Source organism: Streptopelia decaocto, assembly GCF_964273445.1.
Source record: "Streptopelia decaocto genome assembly, chromosome: 2".
In the NCBI taxonomy this organism is placed as follows: Eukaryota; Metazoa; Chordata; class Aves; order Columbiformes; family Columbidae; genus Streptopelia; species Streptopelia decaocto.
Window position 1 is genome coordinate 108,688,199 of NC_138655.1, and position 25,029 is coordinate 108,713,227.

Below are 25,029 nucleotides of genomic sequence, written 5' to 3' on the forward strand. Positions count from 1 at the left end.
AGAGAGCGTGATTGAAAGTATTGTTAAAAAAATGTATTTAGAGAATGAAGCTGATGTAACCCAGCTGGCAGATATGCACACACACAATACGCGTGGCAGATTAGAAGAATTTTAAAGCAAACAATCAATGCCTTCAAGTTAAAAGCATCTGCGTGATCTATTGCCTTGGCCCCTGACCCTGGAGCGCTCCATCTCTTACAACACTGTTGGCAATCGCGAGTAACCAGTCTGCACACTTTCACTCAGGCTCTCCATGCCACAGCGTATGGCAGTGAGATTTGGTAATGTCTGCCTTTGCCAAAACACCCAAAGGGAGAGGAAAAAGAGTGCAAAGGAGAAAAAAAAAAAAAGAAAATAAAAGAAAAAAAAAAAGAACCAAACACGCTAATTAATTTTTCTGGCAGAACCACACTGAATTCTGAGCTGGATTCAGAGAATTAGTGTTCCAGTAATACACAAATACATAAAACAAATTATCACCATAGGAATTGCAAGCAAGTTAGCGACTATCCTCAAAGTGCAAAAAGCCCATGGCAGAGGCATGATGAGCCACGTGCGAGAGAGGAGGGCGACACAAAGATCAGAAACTAAAAGAAAAACTTTAAATGCCTCCCCAGCTTCACACCAGATTACTGCTTTACATCTGAGAATTCAACTCAGATTTCTGAACTCCCAGCCCAGGACTTTAAATGTACAATAGTATTTCCTCTTAGGGAAACAACGACAGCTCCAAACAAAGCTCTCTAGGCCATGCCAAGTTTGGTGGTGGTGGTACAAGGGCCTGGTTTTTGTTTTGTTAAACTCTCTGGATTATTTAAACAACAAACTGGGTGGTCAGAAGCGCTTGTCATACACTGGCTAGTTGCTGGCTGGTTCACAAAGGAGATGGTGACTGCTAGTAGTAGCAGCTAATAGAGGGATCTCTTCAGTTCAAATGGTGGGGATGTGTGCCTTGGAGATCAAACACCAGTATTTCTTTGCGGGAGGTGGTAACTACCCAGATACGTTTAGTATTGTGTTTGTCAAACAGGGGATGCTTGGAAAGTTACTGTCTGTGTCATGAGGGGCCCATGGAGGGACCACTGAGCACTTCGGGATGTTTTATGCTGAGGGACAAAAGGCAAAGAATCAGACCAGATGATTCACACCAAGCATGGAAATGAGCAGACATTTCCTATCTTCATGTGTTCGATGATGATATTTCAGTGCTTCCACAGTCATTTACAAAGCATGGAATACGTTTGAGAGGGAAAAAAGGCGATTATTTCACAATTTCCTTTTAAGAATGTAACTTCTTTGTAAAAAAGAAAAAAAATCTTAGACCTTTACCTGCACCTGTTGCCTTCTTATTAGCTCACTGGGAGGAGGGAGGGGCAGGTTAATGAGGGCAAACTGCTAATGATGTGATGCCGTTTCTAAAAGCTTTTATTTCTATGGTCCTCAGGCATTGTCTTTCACATGAACCTTTTCCTTCCTTGGATGATTCATGTCAGAATTCTTATCACGTTAAACCATTAATAGAAGAGGCATAGCAAGAGGTTAAGAGTGCAGTCTGGCATTCAAAGAGTGAGGACCACTGTTTAATGCAATTTTAAATGATTGGGAAAAATAAGCAAGCACTGAATTGGCAAGTGATGCCAAGTTATTGAATTTAGCCAAAACTAGAAGAGGCCACAATGAAATTCAGAAACATATAGAAAATTGAAAAGATAGCTGGGGAACATTAAATCTAATTTTGATAAACCTTGGGCAATAGCCACTTTAGAGAAATAATTTAATTTATATTGTTGGGTACCATTGAAGAGAAAGAGGTGGGTAGCACTATGGGTGGTTGACGCAGACCCATCTCCTGCAGCGTGTAAGGCAGTAACCTGAAGAAAGACACCTGAATTAAATGCGGAGTTTCTATTCAACATGAAAAGCACAGATGCTTTTAACTAATATGAACCAGTTTGCTCTGCTCTTTGTAATTAATCTCTCATTGAGTCCCCATTTTTATTCTAGAAACTGGCTAATATGGTCTTCTAGATGCAGAGCTGGCCAAAGCTTCACCAGTGAATAGTAGATTATGGGTCTGGCTCTGAAACAGAGAGAAGGTAGTCCTGCCTCAAATGACCATGCTAGCGAAAGTTTTGGTTCAGACCTAATTTCATATAATTCTTACAAGGTTTCCTGAACTACTTGGTATTTATTATATATAAGAAATCTTATGCACTTCCCAATAACCCTTAGCCTCACAGTCTCTGCCACAGAAGGATTCATTTTTAGGGCTGTAGATCACATCACTCAAGGAAAGCACTGGAAACCCTAGTAAAAATAAATCCATAGAACAGCATGGCTACTGAGTATGAATATACTGACTCAGGACTCACAAAACTACAGTGAACATCCACTACAGCCCAACATAATGAAAGATTTATGAAAAGCAAGTTCAGCTTCTTTGGATCGGATGAAGCAATGCATTAGAGTATTTCATCCAGAGGTCTGTTTTCCCCACCACACTTCGAGATACAAGCAGGAGTTATTTAGTGTTCTGAAGAGCTTTTCTTTTCACCATATTTCTTATTTGTTGCGGAAAAATACAAAACAAAAACTAAACACAACCCACAAACTCCACAGTTCCATATATCCTAAAGCTCAAATTCCTGTAAAGACAAAATTAATTTGCTTGATGAACAGACATTTTAAGCTAAGGAATGAACACTATTTTCAGAAATGGTTTCAGGCACATCACCTGTGCTGTTTCTGATCAAAACTACACTAACACTGGGCATACACCATTGCTACATTTCTACCCACACAATCTACACCTCTGAAGCCTTTTACTGCAAATCTCAAAAATAAGACAATGGATAGGGGAGCTCCCCAGAGAGCACACTCAACAGCGCAGAAAACATAAAGAGCTTTTTTTGGAACACAGAAAGAAAATTAAGGTTAAAATGATTTCTAGAAAAGGGAGTCCTCTGGACTCTTCTTTGTTATTACCTGCATATGCATACAATCAACACTTCAGCAGAAATATAAATGATAATAACTGTTTCACTTACAGATGACCACTGAGTTATCGATGTGAAAAATACTGAAAGTATTCATCCACATGGTACAACTAGCACATAAAAAAAAAAAAAATTACAGCACAGTATAGATGGACTCACTTAAGTTTGACCTGATTGCATGGAAAACAATATACAGAAACCAACCCTGGAATAAGTTCCTAGCAGAAACACAACTTAGTTTTTCATGCAGAATTCCTCACATATGCTTATTTTGACTCTTGTATCATAGCCTACGTCTGTAAGAGGAAGCAACAGTCTGGCTACTCTGCTGCAATGAACTTGACTTTCTACCTAAAGCAAAGTTCAGGTTCTCACAAAAATCCTCAAGGGAAAGCATCACAAGACATCACTGACACCTGGAAGCAGGTCTGCTCTGCTGAAAAGATGCAGGCTGATCCACACTGGGCAACATGTCACTGCCTGCACTTATATTGACTCCTGTAAACAGTTCATGCCAATGTTACTCTGATCTGACCGAGCAGGCATCTCAGCTTTTAAGCAACTGGCTCACTGCTTCTCCCACACATTGCAGCATTCAAATCTCTTGAGCATCTTCTCCTTTCAGAAGTTCATCCCAGTTGAACCATTTTTCATACCCATATACATGGCAGCATGATCAAAACCTTTCATAATCAAGTAGGACAATTAATGTGGTTTCTGTAGAATTGATTCTTCACCCATTGTCCATTTCTAAATGACAAGAAGCTGTGCTACTGCTATGCTGTTACAGTATCTTTGTGTGTCCCCTTATCTTCTGATGCAGAAAAAAACCTCTTTTCAGTATGTCTAGAATACATCCAAATTGACATCTGAAAGTCTGAAGCCAACACTAAGCATAACAAGAACCTGTGTCTGCAGCTTCAAACTCTAAGATCAGACACCTGCCTCACAAAGGGAACAACCTTCACTGACTTGAAAAACAAATGAATTTTTTTGTTGAAAAAGTTATGTTAGCAAAAGAGTGGCTGAAGAGGTGCCTGGCCAGGGCTCACAGTTATTTCACATCCTGAGTCATATTGTTTACACAGTATTGGAGTACTGTGGCATAACTCTATGTGCAGTATGCCCATGGGATCCTCAGGAAAACATGCTGTGTAATTAAATCCCCAGAATACTTTTGACCCTGACAAAGCAAACTCTGGTGAAAATGAAAAATTGAGAGAGCAATGGGAAATACACATACAGGCACATGGACAGGATTAGATCATTAAGCAAAATTTTATCTCTGCCTATTCAAAAGTGATGGATAGCTTCACGAGAGGTATTTTTCTTTGCATGTACTAACACAAAAGGGAATCTTGAGACAGTTCTCACCTTTGACCAAAGCACCAACTAAAAATTACCTCTACTACCATTGTATAGGAATATGGCACACTGTGTAATTACTATAACAGAAACACAACAGGTGAGAGGAGCAGAGGAACAAAAGGAAGCCTTACATTTCTCTTTATTTCTTTTTAATTCAGTGCCCTAGGCTCTTACGAATTCTCCTAGAAAAACAAGACTTAAAGAAAAAGGGCAAACATATCACTTTTTTAAGTATGTCAAAACCAATAATTTTTTATTATTTCCTGGGCAACACAGAAACTGGGTATCACCATAGGATGCAAAAATCTCATTTATGGTAGAAGACAATGATGCTATCTAAACACAAACTAGAAAAAAAGCCCCTGTGCCAAAAGCATAAAATTTAACTGAAGAAAAAAGATAAATAGATGAAGGTAGCACTTGGAAATAGCCGAAGTGTTGTACCCATGTCCAAAAAAAAAAAAAAAAAAAAAAAAAAAAAAGTTAAAATAATTTGTAAAGTCTCCTGAGTGCAAGACTACTTCACATGGTTTTATGTATGTTATTGCACGACAAGAAAGCCAAGTAAAGCAAAGATTAGACATAAGGAAAAGTTATTCTAATCACACTGACATTTTTGTTAGATAATACCATCAGTCCTGTGTTCGCAAATAATGGGGCACAAAACTATCATTCTCCAATATTAGACCTGGTGACATAAACTGGTTAATGAATGGGAGGAAAATCATTGGACTGAGTGCAAGTTTGGTCATTAAACATGACACTAAGTTGCTGTCTAGGAGGACTGGTGACAGATCAAACCCAGCAGCCACATACTATGTGAAAGCAACAAGGTCATAAAAACATCAAAGCTCAGATCTGCTCTGGCTGTCATGGAGAGAAAGGGCAACAAAATGTAGGGCTGTGAGAAAGCAGCAAAGACAGACGGACCTGCAACAGAAAGCAGAGGAAGATGAAGCCTGGGGCAACGAGAGCAGCATCTAACAGATGTAAAGATCTCAAACAGAGAACCTCTCCTTCCACACAAGAGTTAGCATACAACCTCATACAGTATATTTGGGCATCTTAGAAAGGCCAGACTCCCTACAACATCTTTTTCATATCCCAGTTGATACTGGTAAGTAGAAGTTAGCTGGGTACAGGCAATGTGACCCAGCACACTGCTTTATGAACAATTAGGAAAACAGCCCGTTTTCTTCCCCTCAGCAGCCAGGGAAACAGCAGTTCTGCCATCAGACACCTTCAGGGACAATTTTTCCTTTTACAAGCTGCCTTATGCCACAGGTTCCACTGAACATGAAGCCAAGTGACTGCGAGTGCTATGGCTGCAGGCATGAGAGATTATCTCTTCATTTCCTACCCTGTCAAGATTTCCTTCACCCACTGATTGATGCAATTCTGATACCTAAAATATCATCATGCTAATCCAGAGGAATGTTTATTACACAGCTATAAATCTTCACACAAAAACATGAACTCCTTGGTTAGATGCCACGGGCAGAGGTTTCCTCACCTTACTCGCGTGTACAGCTACACTCCCTTCAGCAGGGTTACATGCAAAAGCAGTGAAGAGCAGGGCTCACATCATTTTAATAAACCATATCAGAGCACTGGCACTCCAGTGCATGAAGGTAATTTGTTTAAATTAAAAAATTCCCGGTCACATTTTAATCCTAACATAGAATGCTTGGATTATTCCATGTTTTTGGGGAGTGGTCTGGGTTTTCTTGACTATCACTCAGACACTGCTCTGCAAGCTTCCCTTCCTGCAAGTGCTGGCCTAGAAATGGATGACTGTGCTTTCTCATCACCACTTCTCACACACACAGGTCTTGATTGCCTGTGGGAACCTGCCCCACTGAGCCCACTATCGCCAGCTCACATCCCCCAGCCTTCCTACAAGTTTACACAGCAGCATGTGAATCCCAGGCCTCATGGCAGCAGGATGCCCCCAGACTGGAAGTAGAGGAGGAATGAAAAAGGTCAGTGAGCCACAGCTGCACGAGCCCTCTGGCAACATCCTGGGACACGCTACAGTGGCCACACTGTATGATGACTGGGTTGACAAGAGCTACCCATTGCACAGGCAAGATGCACTTGGGTGAGCAGTGGCACTGGTCTGTGGGGCGGCCACTGAACTGGTGAGCACACAGCATCGTGCTGCAGCGAACCAGGGTGGCCAGGCTGCCCCAGGGGACCAAGGATGAGCAATGTGGAGGCCACCCTGCACTGGCCACCCATGAAAAAGGGAGTGGCCCTAGAACAGATCTTGGAGAAGAGCACAGCCATGAGCAGCATCTTCAGCACCATCCCTTCTCCTCTACAAGTCATACTCAACGGCCCCAAGGCAGCTTTCTGCGACAGTATTATTTGCTATGCCTGGTTTATGGAGCTTTATTTAGTTGTTTTTTTTTTTAAGTGAAGTTCCCACTATTTATTTTTTTAGTTCCTAGGGAAACTGTTAAAACCCACCATTCATTCATATGGCAACATGCCATGGCCCATAAACTATTTTATTCCATCTTATTCTGACACAAAGGGGAAGAAAGCCTTCTCCAAGGTGTGATTTGAGACCCCCGAAGAAGGCCAAAGCCGAAAGGCAGGAGGGGAACCAGCCTAGGACCCAATTCCCACAGAAGCATCTCTAACATGCTGAAATGCTTCTCTCCACGCATGTCTGGCATCTCCTGGACACTATGGAAATACTTACAACAAGTGGTAGTTCTTGCAGGTCTTCTCGGCACACGCTAGGAACAAAGAGCCATCCTCACAGGCAGCAGGTGAAGGTCCTACAGGCAGGAACCAGGAGATACCAGCTAGCTCTCTGCTTTGTCAGAAGGCACTAGTATCTGACTAGGCTTGGTATTACCTTCATTCCTCTGAGCTAGTGCTGCAACAGCTGGCTACATGGCAAGCAGGCAGAGCAAAAAGACCTCCGAGTCTCAGTTTCCCTCATCTCCAGACAGAGGCCAATGTCAGCATGGATACAGTGAAGATACACTTATCAGTAGGAATGCAAAATCAGTTGTTCTAAGGTGAAGTTTAAATTATGACATGTAATTCAGAAAGTTTTGAGTTTACTGACACTGAGGTGTTGATCTGAAGTTCAGTCTCACCAGTAAGTACAAGTATTTTTTCCACGTTTAGAGGAAATAATCACTACAACCCAAAATAACTCTCCCTTGCAAAGTGTGTTACAGGAACAGCATCCCAAGAACAAGCAGTGAGGGTCCCTTAACAAATGAATCTCCTCTTTGCAGTGCAGCCAGGGATCAAGACCCTACATCCTAATCATGCTCATAAGTTAAAATGAAGCAGAGATCACTAAAAGAAAAAGCTCAAATATTGTTTCAGAGCTAAGAAAGGAGAAGGAATTGCTCTTACATTAAAAGCAGCAATGTTTACTATAGAAAGGAAACAGAGAAAATAAACGCTGAAAGTTTTTGCACTACACACAAATTTAGACTTTTTAATCCCGCAGGCTGTGAGGCCAACTCTGCCTCTCTGTTTTACTTTTTTGTGGACTAACTAAAAATAAACCACATTACTGAGATTAACTTTTCCATTCACAAGGTGGCAAATTAGATCTGTCACGTGTACAATGGTGGCAATATAAACACAGAGAGCACTTTGCTTAAACACAAACTGCTACTGAGAGAAATGGGCACATTCCCTTACCAGCTCCACTTCATCCTCAGTCACTGCTACCTAATCCCTGCAGAGGAGGCCCTGTAGATCAAAATGTCCTTTCGCTAGCAGGAAAACTGCTTGACTTTTCTTGACTGCTGACACGTTCCTCCTCTGTCCACTTGTTTCCTTTGAAACTCACTGATCATTTAGGGCAGGAAACCCATGGAGAAAGTTTTAAGGGTTACAGAAATGAAAATAAAAAGTGCCACCATCTTCCACTGAAAGCAGCATTTGACTGGCAGACTTGATGATCCTTGTGCATCCCTTCCAACTCAGGACATTCTATGAGTTATTAATTTTTATTACAGCAGCCTGGCCTTGAGCAGAGCTGGCACAAAATGAGAGAAATTCAGTCTCTGCCTCTCTGCACTTCTAAAGCTTCTAAGATGAACATTGTTGGGAAGGAAAGAAACGAAGAGCATGTTTTAACAACTTCCTTACTGTGCATTTAGGAAGTTAAGCAAACAGGACAGACCGAAGTCAGCCAAAGTGAAGTTAACCTTCCCAGGAGGCATTTTCACATCTGCTCCCCAGTGATGGAAATGCCAGGTCCATGACCCACGGGCACTGTGTTACCCATGCGCCAGGGGCCCTGCAGGCAGGCGATGCTCTCCCCTGGGAAGGGGAGCTTGAGAGTGCACATGAGCTGTGCAACGCTGCCAGTGCGTGGGTCCTCAGAGATGGTGTCATCACTGGCAGACTGGTAACCACTAAGGCAGCAGATTGGTCCCTCCTTATATTGTTGATAACCTGAAATCCAGGCTGTTACAGCTCTGCAGTTTGGACCAGGGCGAATGGGATGGTAGCTATGGCTGTAGAAACATACTTGCCTGCACCAGAAATCACTGCTGCAGCTTATTTGTTATTTTGTTCACCCACTGAAAGCAAGAACAACTCCTTTCCAGGCCTCTCCTCCAGCTCTATTCCTTCCTCTTGCCATGGTAAAGGCAAGCCAGCCCTTCATTTATGGAGCAATAAAACTTGAGAAGGAGACTGAAGTACATCTGTTGCAGCAAAAATGTAATTTCTCAGCAAAAAAAATTGTTTACTACAGAAAGGCAATGATTTCTCATTCCTGTCCGTAACACCTTCCCTCCCCACCACCGAGTACTACCACTTTGTCACATACCCAGCAAAAGCCCTTTCAGATTAGCATAACTCTTTCAGCTGACTTCAGTACACTTTGGATCAACCACAACACAGCAGCTTTTAAGAGACAAGGCCCATATGTTCCTTTGCTTTCACATGTACTACCAATATTGCTTCAGTCTCAGGTAGATGTTTCAATAGTTACTCATTTCAGCTCAAGAAAGGAGGTAACAAAGATTCAACAAGAGGGTAAGTAAAAATCTTCCAGGGAAAAACAGTGGATGTTGTGCAAAAATGTTTACTTTCCAAAGAAAATTGACGAGTTCCATGAAAAAAAACAAAAAACAAACAAAAAAAAAACCACACCAAACTCTCTGACTGCTAAATTTTCTAAAAGTAACTAATATTTTTCATTGAAATGTTTATTTATTTTAAACTACACAACAGGTCAGCTATGCACCCTCCAAGCCTTTACTACATGCTTTCGTACAGATAGTTATCTCCTACTATAGTAAATACAGGTCATATCACTGTTTCTACCACTCCAGGAACCTCTCTCTGAAACTAGTTAAGAGTTCAGTCTGCCAGGAAGTCGATGCTGCTCTCTGTTCCAATCTCTTTCTTTCTAACAGCAGACCTAAAAATAGATGGTAAACTGTTCAGGGATGGATTCTGTGGGGTTTTCAATTTGTCATGAATCTAGTCAATTATCAGGCTGTAAACATAAAACTATGAGATACAACCAGAGCTTTGAAAAAAATCAAAACAAGGGGAAAAGAAAATAATTTTCTTACGGCTTTACTTAATAATGCTCATTCAAATGTTTTAGCTGTTTTCCCTATTTTCTCATAACTGGCAACAGAGATCTGAAAGATCTTAGTAGTAAATCCTATGAAGCAAGTGAGTCAGCAAAATCTTGACACAAAATCTCAACTCCAGTTTAACACTGGAATATGACAACAGATGTTTCATCAACACCTTTTTTGAGGGGCCAAGAGAGTGTAATGCAACTTCCTGGAGACACAGCTAACCACTCAGTAATGGAGACACAAAAATAAATCCATTCATTAGCTCTCAAAGCCACATTTTGTATCAATTATCGAAATCCTAAACACCTTGTGCATGTTTTCACCTCTTGGTTAAGCCTTAAATTGCACACACACACAAAAAAACCCCAATACCCAATAACATAACACACGCAAAAAGTTTTATTCCAATCTGGGAGGGAAAAGGGCTTTCGCAGCAGAATAAAAGAAATGTGTTCCTCTCCACACCAAGCTGGAAGCACCTCTGAATGCTCTGAGCAGAAGTAATGCCTGAATTTACTGTGCCTGCACTCCTACAGGTTTGCTTGCATTAGTGTTTAAGACAGCTGTGGACATGGCTAAGAAGAAAAAGCTGGTGGCACTTGATCCTGGCAGAGTCCAAACACAAACCTCAGCTAGCCCTTTGCACTAACATTCCCACGCCACACCATCTGCCTTCTGCACTCCACAATCTGTTCTCCAAACTCTTAAGTGATGACAAAAATTGCAAGAGAGCTGTACTATTGATTTCATGTACATCTCATTTCCAGCAAAGCAGATTTTACCCTTATGCCCACTCAGTTTTCAAAAGATGAGGTGTAAAATATGACTGGCTTCAAATACAAGGTAACTTTACAGGCGTTTCAAACACAAAAAAGAAGTAGACCATAACAATGCTACCATTAAGCTCTTCAGTGAGAGTAATATAAACTATTTAAAACCATTTAGCTAATGTCTTTCACAGCTGTTGAGTTGTTCACCGGAGCTCTGATCCAGCTACTACTACAACTACCAATAGAAAGGCTATGATGAGCTCCCACACATGCTGGTTACCACTTTAAAAGCAAGGTGGGATACCCAGCTGAAACACGGGAATACAAATTTGCTGATTATGGATAGCCATCACATCACATTTCAGTGAAGCCAAAGAAAATCAGTAGGATATAGGAGTTTTTTAATACATACAAATCTTTTACCCCATAACCAGTACAGAAAAGACAGGAACACAGGACAGCTGTTATCCTCTGCTCGCTTTCATTTCTTTTCACTCAACTAGGCCTTGTATGTCCCATGTTGTGTTCAGATTTATAGCTGAAAAGCCTGATTTTTTTTTTTCTTCTTATTTGACTGTGAGGGGTGGGAGGGCAAGGGTAGAAGGTGGGTTTTTGACTGTACCACTTCTCTATTCCAGTCCTTTGGCTAAAATCCAATCTGATTCACCTAATAGATAGAATACTGGAAACAGATCAGTACATCTTTACCAGCTCAGTATTTTTCCTTCTTAACTTGCAAATAATGTCAGACAACATTGGACTGGATTGGGTGGGATTCATTTGGCTAAATGCAGACATCTGGAATACACATGTCTACCTCCAACAAGTTGCCCTTGGCTTTCTTGTGAGCCAGTGAAGACCTAGTCAATTGAGTCTGGCTTGTTTCACCCTAAAACACACATGTGGAGTGAGTGAAGTGAATTGTGCCCTAAAGATGCTTATTTTTTTCCATTTGTTGTAAAGACAACCAAAGGTAAAGAGCAGCAGACATGGGAAGTGTGATGAGATGCCCATCACTCAGTCATGCATGTCAGCCTCATTTACACCAGTGTTACTATCAGTTTTTCTCTCAGACAGCCACTGTTGGTATCTTGTTCCAGACAAACTCCTCAAAAATACCTTAGCTCATGCTACCTTCCCCTGCAGTACCATCTTTTATTTCTTCCAGGGGGCCTAAAGTACTGTCCTGGTTTTGTTAAAAACAAGTTTCTCTTTTAGTGATTTTGCTTGTCAGCTAAAGCCTTCATATTAGCTGCATTTTCCTGGAGAACCAGACACATGTTTTGGTAAACCTAGTAATGGAATGCAAACTTATTGATAAGCACGGATGGACATCTCACGAGAGGGGCGACGAGAAACTGGTGACCAAGAAACTGACCAACTGTGTATAACATTCCATTCACGTGAATACTTCATATAAAAGTGGGAGATCATGAGGATCTCGTCCCTTTCCCTTTCCCTTTTCCCTTCTGCTTATGGCCGACATTAGGAGAGGACCTTGCTAGTTGTCCTTGCGAACTGAGGCCTAGTGAGAGACTGAATCCAGCTCCAGTTGGCTGCAGAGTCTAATCCAGGACTTTGGTTGCCGGCTCTGCAGTTGCTAAGACTTTCAAGATTGGTTTTGTATATTTTGTATTATTTTCTCTATTCTTATTAGTAGCATTAGTAAAACACTGTTAATTTTTTCCAGCTCTCTTCTCTCTGTCCTTCTTTCCCTCCCAATCACCTGTCCTTAGTGGGAAGGGGGGCAAGGGAGGGGCAAAAGGGGGAAGTGGGGGGGAGAGGAGGTTAACAATACATCTGCCAGGGTTTTATTGTCACCCCGCAATCTAAACCCTCGACAAGTACTATGAGGTAACAAGCTTTAGTGACTGAACTAGAATGAAATATGCTTAGCATCACTGCTTAGTCCCTTTGCGCTATTTGGGGAAGAGATTACATGGAAAAAAAAAAAAACACTTTCTTGTATGCAAAAAAAAGGAAATTGCACCTTTTTTCAGTGTTCAACAACAACACTGGCATCTGAAAAAATCCATTTGTGAATGCCACTTAAAAAAAAAAAAGTGTATGGATGTTTTAAGTCACAAATAAAAACACATAGAAGGTACAAAGTTTCAATCAGCTGTAGGTAAGGACTTAACTAATTAAACAAAAATCAATCCAGCTACAACAGGCCACGTGGTAAACTCCACAGCTGCCATCTTGCTGAAGGGCAGTGCGGACTCTCAACACCACATTCACCTTCTTGTTCATCACTGACTCCATAGGAAAGGGACCTGTACATTGATTTTGCATGTGGTGGTAAACAGTTCTAGGCAGTACGGCTTAGCACCACAGTACCCCATCACTAGCTGGTAAAAATAATGGATATTTATCCCTTTACCCCTTGCAATTGAATCATAAAACCCAGGCTTGAAAGGAATCTACACAAGATAAATATGGAACATAACACCCTGCATGCAAGAGCTGCAGCCACCTCTCATTCCCTTCAGTGATTTCTCCTTCCTTGGATTACCCAGCTGCAATTCTCGAGCAAAGAGGGTAAGAGCAGCTCTAACAGACTGTTATATTCAAAGAGCGAAACACTGTTCCTAAATGTGCTTTTTTTCATGACTAGCACAGTAAAAGTTCACATCTTGTTAGGAATCTTTAGATGCTCCTATAACATGCCCTGAGTGTTTTTCTTTTCCTAGAGACTATATCTTTTAAACTTCCTTCTCAACAGGCTTTCTTTTTCAAACAAATTTTGATTAGGAGGGGTTTCTGTAAATATAATTAACATTAAAATCAGTATCACTCTCTCTCCCTTCATATGAACAAGACTGCCCCAAAATAAGAGAAAAGGGGAAGAGTAGAAGGCTTAGTTATGCAAATGAATGGAGTTTATTCCAGTTCACTAATCAGAAATGTATGGTCTGCATAAAATAAAGGATGAGTTGAAAATTCATACTAAAAAGTTATAAACATCAGTCAAAATATCAGTAAGTTAGTGGTAATAACAGTAAAGTAAAAATAAAGATTTGTTTGTACTTTATGACCCAAAGGCCTTTCCTAACAGAATGCAATAAACTTACATATTTTTAGTTAGTTCAGTCCATCTGTCTAGTGAAGTAATCTTGTGGGTTAAGATTTCCATCATCTGTGTTTACCGTATACATAAGATAATAATTTTCATCCCACAGCTTAATGTAGTCCTGTCTTTCATACCCAGATTCAGTTGTATGAATCCACAAAAATAACTAGTTGCAACACCTCAAAAGGAAAAGCTTTTCTGAGGGTGGAAGACCGATCAAACAGTGACGACAAAACTGAATAAGAATACTCCATCTGTTCAAAATTGCAAGTGGTACACAAATGGGCAAAACCTAATCATGCGTCTCCTTAACTATGTTATTATCAAATAAATATCCATTAGCACTCATCTGAAACACTGCAACCTGTAGATATAGATGCACAGTTTCGACACTTGTCAGCTGACAAAAAGCTTTTAAAAGAGAAGCAGGGGTTTGTAATAGAGGGATGCTAAATTCCCCTGCCAAAGCCTAGAGCCAGCTGTAGGTCCAACACAGACCAATGAAATCCTAGGCGGAGTGTAAGTTTGGCAGCACGCTCCTTGGCAATCCAAGCTAATATACATGCCATGCTCTCCAGGGATCATAAATCAAGCTCTTTTTGGATGATGCTGAGCTGTTGGCAAGGTAAACTGCTACGGAATGCTTGTCTCGTGGCCTACACCTATCATCCAGCCTGGCACTGAAGGAATGCACTCAGCAGAATGAGAAAGGATTTACTAGTAAGAAAACCAACATGCTAAACAACAATCTTTTTGCTGTGAAGATTCCCGGGTATCAATCTATTACATTTTGTAATAAGTCCTTTGCAAAATACATCACAAAGCATAAGCATTTATCTGGTTGACCAGATTTCCCGGTCTCACATGTAACACAGGTCTCTAAGAAGTTCTCCAAGCCTACACACAGAGGATCTAGGGGAAAAAAAATTAAGCTGAAGAAGATGAGATAAGTATAACAATTAGAAACACATTATCTCCTAAATTAATTTAAATAGTCCTTGAATATTGACATTAGAAGTATATGTGATCTATAGATCTAATATATAGATCACAAATGATATTTGTTTCTTCTTCATAACTACTTATTTCATTTCCTTTTTCTCAGTGACCAGCAGCTATATCAAACATAAAACACAGATACAAAGCTTTACATAAGCCTTCTTAAACTTTGTGTTTTTTTTTTCCTTTCTTACTAACTTAGTAATAATTTCTGACCTTTCTTAAAATATTTAGACAGCTTATATACTCCTTTGGATTATTTTGGGGATATCTATTTGTCCTGGTTTCAGCCGGGACAGAGCTAATTTCCTTCCTAGTAGCTAGTATAGTGCCATGTTTTGGATTTAGTATGAGAAGAATTTTGATAATCAACTGATGTTTTGGTTATTGCCAAGCAATGTTTACCCCAATTCAAGGACTTTTCAGTGAGGATGCAGGGGATGCACAAGAAGCTGGGAGAGGGCACAGCCAGGACAACTGACCCCAACTGACCAAAAGGATATTCCATACCATATATCATGCTCAGTATATAAAGCTGGGGGAAGAAGATAGGGGGGCATATGGAGTGACGGAGTTTGCCTTCCCAAGTAACCATTACATGGAATGGAGCCCAGCTTTCGTGGGGTGGCTGAACACCTGCCTACTGATGGGAAGTAGTGAATGAATCCCTTGTTTTGCTTTGCTTGCTTGCACGCACACAAAACTTTATCTCAATCCATGAGTTTTCTTACTTTTATCCCTTCAATTCTCTTTCCCCATCCCACTGCAGGGAGCAAGCGAGTGGCTGCATGATGCTTTGCTGCCAGTTGGGGTTAAACCATGACACTATTTGAAGAAAATAACCCCTCAAACATCCAGATCTTACAAGTTCCTCATCCATCATAGTGACTGTCTCCCTGGTTGTTTATAGCCATGACCACTGCTGCTGCTTATACAAAGGTCTGTACCAAAGGCTGTCCCTGATCCCAATAGCTGGACTGACACAGTCAGTCACTAAAGAGACAAATAGCTCCTAGGAGGTATCATCATGAAAGGCAGGTGTGTTACTGTACTTCAATAATGCCGTTGACCTTGTGCAATGAAATCAATGAGGAATCACGGCAGCTTCTCTGCCTCTGGCATAGGTGGGAGCAGTGACTCCCACGACAGCACTGATAGTCAGAAAAGCAACTGGACAAGATCTATAGAACCTTCTTAAGCAGCATTTTACCTTTATTGCCTTTGGAACATTTTCAAGGCTGACAGTATAAAAATGGCTGCATCAAAGAATAAGGGACAGGCAGAATGAGAATGCTTATAGTAGGAGATGAATAGTAATAACAGAAAAGAATTAAGTGTTAAACTGGCTGCCCACCATGCAGCTCTCCAGAGTACTCCTTTCAAGATAAAAAAAGGCAGCATTAACACCAAAAGATACATACAGCTTATTAGATTTTTTTATAATAGCTTTCTTGGGAAGTAGGAGGGGGACACAGCAGAAACCGTGTAAGTCTGCTTGTTCCCCGACTCAAGCAACCTTGTGTTGAACCCACCAGCCTTCAGTCAACACAGGACATTAGATCATTTTGTTACAAAACGGGGGGAGAGAGAGAACAAATGTCAAAAACGACCAACAGAAACAATGTATGGCAAAATTAAGATTGTTCCCAAAATAGTAAGGCCAGAAAAGTGAGCCATCACAAATACTTAAGTCACTTATATAAAGTTTAAAAATAAGTCCTGGCATTTGTCCAAGTTCTTGAAAGGGACAAATAAAAAACAACCCTTTGGATAGTATTTATTGCTTGCAATGACTATGCTGTCACAGCACAGTTTAACGCAGTATCTCCATTTCAGGGATGTATTTTGCCACAATTGGCTAAATATGTATCGGTCAAGCAGAGATACAGGCAGCACAACCTGACCTGGTGCATTTAGCAGGAATGGAAATACCAGACGTGGAAGCACTTTCCCAACCAGCTTAAACACTCACTCATTCTCCCATGCCAGAAATATTCAGTGGGTTCAGAAAAGGCTGTGAAAATGCTGTCTCATGTGAGTAAAGTCTGCTCTGGTCTCCAGGCAAGATCCTCACCCCTTGCTGAAGCCTGGATAGTTTTTGCCATTGATTTCTTTTGCCAGGGCTGCAGTGTTTGTGTTGTCTCAACACAGAGTGTGAACTGGGCTCCCCAAACCTGGCTGTGCTCCAGGGCCCATCCTCTCAAAGCCGGGTCATGATTTTTGCTGCTGCAATTTGTGAGGGGCAGCTTTTATGGAAACGATCGCATGGGTAACACAAGAAAATGGAAACCGGCTCCTCCAGCTCCCTTCCTGCAGTCGAACAGTGGATGGGTTCAAATCTCATGTGTGCCAGGGCCCCACACTGACATCTCCAAGTCACAGGGAGCTCATGGGTTGCCAGTCACAGCTGGTGGGCTCAAACCTCCTCTTCATCATGAACTGCAGAGCTCACTGCATGCAGGCAACCCAGCAGCCTTTCCTGGGCAAGCTTCTTCTGGGGTGGGGCAGTCACACACCACAACTGGGAACTGGACTCGCTCACTTTCACATACAAAATTGTGTTTGTTACGATACGAATTTGTCAGGACTGTGTACTTCACCAGGGCACAAAGCAATAGTTTTCCCTGGCAGCATATAACCAAAACAATGATTTAGAACCACTCAGTGATCTGCTCAATGACTTATAAGGAGACATTTATAGCTATTTCAGTTCCATGAAACCACCTGTTTTCTCTGAATAAAGAAAATCTTTATGAGAAAACAATAACAAAAAAAGGTTCTGCCTCACAATTTTTCACTCTGGTCTCATACACTTTGTACATGAAAGAGCAGAGCTTGAATAGCATCAACCACATCTCTGGGCAACCTGTTCCAGTGTTCCACCACTCTCATTGTAAAAAAAAGTCTTCCTAATATCTAGCCTAAATTTGACTTTAAAACCATTATCTCTTGTCTCGTTGCAACAGGCCCTGCTAAAAAGTCTGTCCTCATCTTTCTTATAGGCCCCTATTAAGTACTGAAAGGCAGCAGTAAGGTCTCCCCAGAACATTCTCCAGTCTGAGCAAGCCCAACTCTCTCAGCATGTCTTCATAGGAGAGCTGTTCCAGCCCTCTCATCATTTCTGTGGCCTCCTCTGGCCCCTCTCCAACAGGTCCATGTCTTTCCTGTGCTGAGGGCTCCAGAGCTGGATGCAGGACTCCAGGTGGGGTCTCACCAGAGCAGAGCAGAGGGGCAGAATCACCTCCCTCAAACAATCCTTTTGATGCAGCCTAAGATACAATTGGCCTTCTGGGTTACAAGCGGACATTGCCGCCTCATGTCGAATCTTTTAACCACCAGGACCCTCAAGTCCTTCTCTGCAGGGCTGCTCTCAATCCCTTCATCCCATAGCCTGTATTGATACCAGGGATTGCCGTGACCCAGGGACAGGTGATAGAGCTTAGTTGCTTACACAAAGGGGATTTTAAAGCCTTTCCATCAGGCTGTTGTCCCTATATGCTTCAGTTTCACCAAAACCACTTTATCATGGCTAATGGTATGTTTCACTTGGTGTGTTCTATAACATAACAGGTAAAAAAATATGTGAAGGAAGGTATGAATTTATGCAAGACATATTCTGTTTTAACTTAAACTCTTCGTTACTAATTCATATTTTTACACTCTTTTCTTCTCACCGAAGTGACATTAATGTCACTTCCCTTATAGCCAGTCTTGCCAAATGAGAAGCTGTGTTTGCTAATGGGATGAAAATTACCAAGTCATGACAAGTTTAACCAGTTGTATTTTTAACTTATTTTGTCATCTAAGGAAGTCTTTAGTGATGCAGGGTGTGTGCCAAAAGAAGGAAGTCATAAATTTACTTTACTCGCACATTAGATTCCCTTAGATTTACAGCTAACTCTTCAAATTTCAGTCTAGAATTTAACACCAGATCTCAGTCTGCTTTCAGAACAACAACAACAACAAGCAATATAAACTATTGCAAAATTCTCTTCCTTTTCATTATTATTTGTTATTACAGTCAGGCTATCACCCAGTCCTAGCCTTATGATATTAGGCACATTCACATATCAAAGAGTAAAAACATATTCAGTGCCTTAAAACCTACGCATAAATGGAGATTTAGAACAGCTAGAACAACGAGCTGGCAATAAAATAATCCAACTTGTAAAAAAGCATGCAAAAGCCATTCACTATTAAGTATTTTTCAGTTTTTCACAGAGAAGATAAATGTTCACAAATAATTTCAACAAGGACTTTTATGGGAAACTACTCGTATTGAGTATGAGAAATCATGAACACCAATAGGTGCAATTTAGGCGGAAAAAGTGGTCAATAACTTGACAATAAAGGCAGACTAGAAGATCCTTTGGTTAAATTTTCTGTGAAACACTGAAGTTGCTACATTATGTCCTTGGTGGAATCTCATCAGGAAAACCTCTTTGGTGCAGCAGCATTCAGTTTTTGCCTAAGGACCAATCAGATATTTGTGTTACATGCAGCCTTTACAATATCCTCTTCTGAAAATTGTTCTTTTAAAGCTGTGTAATTCACATGCAGCAATAAAAAATTTAACACTAGATGGAAACAAATGGCACATTACACTGTGAGACAGTCAGTGGACACCAGTAGAAGAAACGAACCCTCAAAATTAGCTTGCACATATTCCTAACATTTGACTACTTCACTGCTTTGAGGATAGCTTTCAAAAGTATGCTTATTTTCAAAGATGACCCTTTATTCAAAACAGAAGTGACCACTGAAAGCAAGCACAGTAGCCACAAACATTTGGTGGGAGAAAAGGCCACTGTAAAATCATGACACACTGAAGTAGCGAAGCGCAAGTCAATGTGCCTGATTCATCCACTCCATAAGAACATCTTGTATATAAGTCAGGAAACAAGCTTCAGCATATGCCATTCAGTCAAAGACACCATGGGCAAGTGGAAAACAATTTGAACTCCCCGATAATTACCCCTTTCAAATCTTTGGAGCACAGCTAGCATAGGACAACATGCAGGTTCCAGGTACAAAATACTAAACATTCCCTAAAGTAAGGGGGACTCCAGGAGAGGTCATGGAGCTCTACAAGGGGAATTGACAAAATTATGCAACAAACCAGAAGTCTATGACCAGGAATGTAGCTTTTGATCACCAGCACAACCATACCATCTGTAACTACCCCACTGCATGTGGAAATGCTGGTGGGGATGAGGGTAATGGCACAGGGTACGGGCCTTTCCTCAACTGTTTCTGGACCTCAGGAGTTCAAGATTAATTAAGTTCCACAACTGAAGTTACGTAGTGGGGGAGAAAGGGAGAAAAGGCACTTTCTGCCAAAAAAGCTCCATGCCTACAACCTGTTACTCCTATATTTCTTCAAAGATATTGTCAGGCACTTTGGTATGAATTAAGGCACCGGATTAACATTATGTGTTGCCATCCAAACCAAACTGAACACAGAGTCTCCCAGGAGTCCCAAGCCTGTTCTGACTATGAGGAGATTATATGTTTGGAACATACCCAGAAGCCACAGCCAGCAAAATTAATTGTTTTCTTTTTAGCCTGGAGAGGAGTTTTGTGTTGGAAGTTGCATCAAGTGTTTCCCAATGAAGTGCCTTGCTCATTGCTTCCTAAAGGTAGCACAACAAAAGGATGATAATTTTAGGTACTCCCCAGTTTGGACGGGATAACTCAACCATGGACATGCATGTGTCTGAGATTACTGCACAGACTGATATTCCTCCATGTGTTATAAACAGGAAAACCACTAAGACAAACAAGCTGTTCCCTATTGTAATTTTCTGCAGCAAGACTCTAGCACTGAGCATACTCCCCTTAAGTGTAAACTTGTCCCAAAGACGTACTAATAGACTTTTATGGCATAATTTGCCATCATGTGTTTAATTTATATGACTCTGCACAAAAAAAAAAACAAAAAAAAAAACAAAAAAAACAACACAAAACAAAACCAAACCAAAAAAACCCAACCAACCAACCAAACAAACAAACAAAAAAAACCCCCACCAAACTCAGGAAGTTTCTAAAACAGTAATGGTGTTGCCTTCTCTGTTGCCTCTTTCAATCTGAGAAAACAACCTCTTTGGTTAACCAGGAGTGCCAGAGAAAGCAAAAATACTCCTATCCATCATTACCTGCCCTTTCAAATAACTTTTCCTAGCACAAAGTGCAGCATCTCTTATCTCTGTTTGGCCATTGACTTCCTAAAGTGCCATCACTGGGAAATGCAATGACTCCTGCCAGACAAAAGCCCATGGACAGCCTCTCCAAACCACAAGTTCTCCCTAAAAGAGCCATGTTCCATCCAGGCCTAAATCTGCCCCTCCTGGGTCTCCAAAAGGTTTAATATGCAAATTAAATCTCTTTTTGAGGAACTGCAGTATCAGACAGAAACACATCAGTGGGCAGACAGTAAAGCCTCGTACCTGCCTGCAAGTGAAGGTCTAAGCACAGTAGTGAAGTGTCATGCTTCGCTAAGACTTTACATATAATAAAATCAATTCTCAGCTGTGTTAAAACCTAAGAAATACATATTTTTGAGAGACTCTACTTGAAAAAGAAATCATATTTATTTCCCATTACAGATTATATCAAAGGGACAAGTTTATGAAAGGGCTCAAGATTTAGATCCCTTTACGGTTTAACAGGGAACACTACAGTTTAAAAAAGGCAGGTAAAAAGAAATACAAGTCAGGCAAAGCAGAGTTTCAGCACCCACCGTGCTGTAAGTCTGCTGACTTTGAGCCTCAATCAAGATTATATTTATTTCATTTAGAAGCATAAAATCTCTCTACTTGGATTCATGAATGCAATTACCCAGGCACTTTGTCTGATAGCAGCTCCATCAGAGCAACCAAGTTTCTGCCTGGGCCATAAACTTGGCCTTTTGATACATGCTGGCAAAAGTCAAAGAGCAATAGCGATCTAAAGTAAAATCAGTTACTTTGCTAAAACTTGAAATAGGATGGGGTTTTTTTTGTTTGTTTCCTTGTTTTTATAATGGACAAGCTCCATACAGAGCAGAAAACACTCAAAGATACTCTCCAACCAGAAAGGAGACATGTGCCAACCACTTATAACTTCTTATCAGTGTGAAGGTTAAGGGGAAAAAAAAAAAAAAGTGTTTTCTTTAAAAACCTGGGAAGATCAGCAGAGGAAGAGCATCTGGACAAAACCTCTGCCTTCATCTCACAGCTGAAAGTCTCCCACTGGACTAAGGACACAAGACCTTTTGGGTTACCAAACAGCCCTACTAGCAACGCTGCCCAGGAAAAAGCCCCCAAACAGTTAATAGCTCAATATCTACTGTAATTTGCTCTCCGATGTAGCTGCATTACCAGCCCTAGCAAGTCTTACAGCACTTCACCACTTGCATCCCTCTAAAAGGATGCTAGGGCCAGGCATAGTTGGCAGCTTCATTCTAGACACATTGTGCAGAACAGTTTCAAACTTGAGTATAAGCTCACCCTTAACAGACAATCTTACTTGCTCATGATGAACCTTGCAAAAACCTTTAGAAAAGCCAAACACCACTCCATGGTCATTAGTAGTATTTAAATCTTGACACAGTTAATGTTCAGCTCAAAGATGTCAGGCGTCCCACCAATTCTTAATACTCTTTCTGGTATGTCTAAATCCCTGTTCTTATGAGGCAATGAAAAGGAACTCAGAGTTATGCAGCTAACAACTGTTTTTCCTTTGCCCATATGAGCTACTCAGGAAAAAATGCAGCTTCTCTTCTCCCTGGCTTATTTTTCAAGGTGAGACATCAGCTCTACCCAGCACCAGACAGAGTTTATCCAAAAGGAGAGGGTTGACCACTTCACAACAGAGTAAGGCAACAGAAAACACTAGATTTATTTTGCTAAGATGGTATTTATTTTGCTCTGCTGGAGAGAAGGCAGGCTGTGCTAATAGATTATGAGCACACTTTGCACAGTTTTGAAAAACATAATTGTTCTGGAAAGTATTCTTCTGTAAATAAACCTCTGTGCTTCATGATCACCCAACTCATCCCACAGTCCTTTAAGACTGAACATATGATCTGACTGCTTCTGGCTCAGCCTGACAGTTTCTCCAGTCGGCTCAGCAAAAGAGAAAAGAAAAAAAAAATTAATAAAACAACAAAAAGGAACAAACGCAAAGATATCAACTCTGCTCTTGGTCTTGAACCTCACTCACTGCAATGATCGTTCCTGGCAAAACTACACAGCAGCTTTCACCTTTCTTGAAGTGATGATAAACTTCCTGCTGCAGGCTGGTACAGGTCACCGTTGCCTTTGTTTGCCCAGTGGTCCAAACCCTGTGAAATTCTGGATAACAGCAACTAAGTTTTCATAGCTGTTGCTGCTGCAAAAGCAATCTCTGGTTCAAGTATTATCCCCCTGACTTGCTCCGATTTCTCTCCTCTCCCAGGGAGAGGTGAGCAGGACCAGATAGGTCACTACCAATAGGAGCTGCACTTTCTGAGGGACCAGTTTTCACCTCCTCCTCCAAGCAGTGGTCGCCACCCATGTCCAACACCTGGCCCATCACTTGCAGCACCAGTGTCCCAGGAATAGCCTCACTAAATGTAAGCAACCAGGCTCAGCCTGTAGCCAACAAGCCTAATTTGAGTGCTTCAGCTGCAAGCTCTGCCAATAACACCTCCCTCCAAAAGGCTCCCTGTTGACAGTATGGGAGAAACCTATCCCATTTATAAAACAAAACAAAAACCCCACAAACACACACACTTCAGAACAAGCTCTTGAGTGTCTCTGGCTGTCTTACCGTATCCTGTTACACCACCAGCCAAACCTTAACACAGAGATGCTAATTCACAGACAGACATCTTTCAGAAGAAAGTGCTTTGTGCAAATGATCAAAATGATACCATCTCATGATACCATCTCCACATCACATGTGACAGACTGAGTGCTTTGCTACCCAGACTCTAGGAAAAAAAACAGATTACTATGAATTAAGAATAAAAGACTTTAATAAATGCATCCCCCTCAGATGAGATCAAACAGCTATAGAGAGAGAAACAACCACAATCACAGACCGTGACTAAAATTGGCAAGCACTAGAGATGAAGTTGTGCAAGATCAGCATCCCAGAGTATCTTTAGAGACCTGAAGTAATAGTGATGCACTGCAGACAAAGGCCAGAAATACACTCACAAAAAGGCAAACTTCTGGCTACAGAATTCAGCAGTGAACAAATCATAGCTGTGCAATTTCTGTTGCAAGAGCGGCATTTTATTCCAAATCTGCCTGTACAAACGCAGCATTAGCTCCTCACCTATATGCCATTATGAAGGGCCTTTGTTTTCACTTTTCCTCTGTTGCTTCTTGGCCCCATCCTTCTCATGAGCTATGGCCGGATCCATCAACCGTTAATACGATGAGCAACATGAGACTGCTTAAAACAACCAGACAGTCACCAAGATAAGCATCTCTTGAAAATATAAATGCTGTGTCTGGTTTATTCATGTGCCAGGACTGCTGATGGTGTTTGGAGTTATTACAAACCATTCACTCTGCACACAGAGAGCAGAGACTAGTAGCAATAGGAGCCCCACTACTTGGCTCATGGTGGGGTAAGAAACCAGACTGTGCTTCTTTAATAAATGCGGGACTCGTACAAGGGCTTTGACCACCATCACCATTACACCTTTGTGACAAATCAAGGAAGATGAGATTTGACCCCACATAAATGTGAAGGCACAATGTGCTTTGCTGTCTGCATCAAATTGTCTTGTCCTATCCACAGGTAAATCTATCCTAAATATTCGGGGAGCCCACGTAAGCAGAAAACAACTAGGGCAGTTACTGGAAAGGGGAAATAACGGTGCCCTGATCCCAGCATGTCTTAAACACACAGCTCACATCTTCCGAGCACCATCAAATGAGCGCAGTTCCCAAGAGAAAACTCTATATTTCAGCAGCAGGCCCAGATACTAAAATTAAGGAGACACTTGTAAAGCCTCCAAGCCCATTATTTTCTTAATCTTTTCTGTTTCTACCCCATTCTGCAATTTCGTCTTCTCCTCTTAGTACGACATTCAATTTTCTCATATTTATGTCATGCCTTCTACAAAAACAAACAAACAAAAAAAAAAAACCTTTAAAAAAAAAAAAAGCAAATCAGATTAAAACTTTAGCCACTTTAGCCTAGTTTTCCTCCCACAAAACTGCTGGACATTTACCATGTGATGCATTTATCTGCTGTTA

The 25,029-nt window shown here is 41.1% G+C and overlaps 1 protein-coding gene across 2 annotated transcripts in view; it reads right to left on the reverse strand.

Annotated features, from left to right (window-relative positions):
- ITGA9 (integrin subunit alpha 9) overlaps nt 1-25,029 on the reverse strand; it is a 226,264-nt gene that overhangs the window by 144,770 nt on the left and 56,465 nt on the right. The window lies entirely within an intron of this gene.